Source organism: Vicia villosa, linkage group LG5, assembly GCF_029867415.1.
Source record: "Vicia villosa cultivar HV-30 ecotype Madison, WI linkage group LG5, Vvil1.0, whole genome shotgun sequence".
Classification (NCBI taxonomy): domain Eukaryota; kingdom Viridiplantae; phylum Streptophyta; class Magnoliopsida; order Fabales; family Fabaceae; genus Vicia; species Vicia villosa.
The window spans coordinates 7248961-7250316 of NC_081184.1; positions in this window are offsets into that span (position 1 = coordinate 7248961).

The following is a 1356-nucleotide window of genomic DNA, read 5'->3' on the forward strand; positions in this document are numbered from 1 at the left end:
AAAGTCAGCGCGGGACCCTCCTCTCTGACCGGCCAATCTCGCAGCGACAACAAATCACCTTCTTCTTGGGGCAGCATAATTGATCGTGAAAAACTCCTCCAAAGCCAAAAAAAAACGCAGCTCCACCCTCCATTTTCACATGCCCATAACTCTCTCAATTCTCCATGAAATCAAGCGAAATTTGAACCAAAATTGTAGTACTAAATGTCATGAACACGACCATCACAAATTTGGAACAAATGGAAAGTTGTATCAGGTATAAAATCAAACTCAAAGTCATGATTTCAATATGTTTCAATAACATAAACACATAATTAAACTAAAACAAACCACGGTTATTATGATAAAGAGATCACCCAGATCTTCTAATTAAAGCATGGTGAGTCATGGATATCGAAAGAATTAGTAAATTTTCTACAATGTTAATAAATCACAAATATTATCACTATTAGAACCATTTGTTAATTATTGGAAGAAAAAGATTAGCATGGTTAGTGATGAAACTGGCTTTTGAGAGGTAACGTGGAATATATACAAGGGGTTGTTTGTGTTGGTAAATTGGTATCAAAGAAAGAAAAAAAACAGTTGTTTGATATTTACAGTGTATGGAAACGTGAAAACATGTGAGTGATAGGGATAATGGTTTTTTGTGAATGGAGTTGGCCTCCCCTTATGCACAATAGTCTTCCCTTTTTTATATTAGTCTATTAGGTTTTTTCTACACCTAATGGGCCTATTGCCCAATTAATTAATTTAATAACAACAATAAAAAGATAATAATAATAACAATCATAATAATACTAATATTAAAATTAATAGTTATAATTTTAATTATACTAATAATTCTAATAATAATAATATTAGTTAGTTAACAAAATTGCAATAGATAATAACCGCTAATAAAATTATTAAAAACAAAAGAAATGTTAGTAAAAGGCGATTATATCCAAAAAATGGTAGAACCCTTGTAGTAATTGGGTCCAACTTTTAGATCCCAAAATACCTGTTAATCGCACCTCATTTTGTTCTCAGGATATTTTATAAGAGGGCGGGTTTGACAATAGGAATGTCAAACCCCATAACTCTTAATTTTGACCCTTGATGAATTGAAAGATATAGATCTGATCGGGCAAATTTTAGGGTATGACAGCTGCCCCTGTTCAATCTTCTTAAACCTGAAGAGTTGGATAGGCACGTCTGCTTATCGTGATCTTAAAGGTAGAAGATGATTGAACACTAAAAATGCCCTGGAATTTGCTTTTGTCGGGAAGAAGTTCTGCGGGAGGTGGGCTTACAGATGCCACCCAAGGTAAATACCATTTCTCATGAAGTGAAGCAGATGCTTTCAAAAGGAAC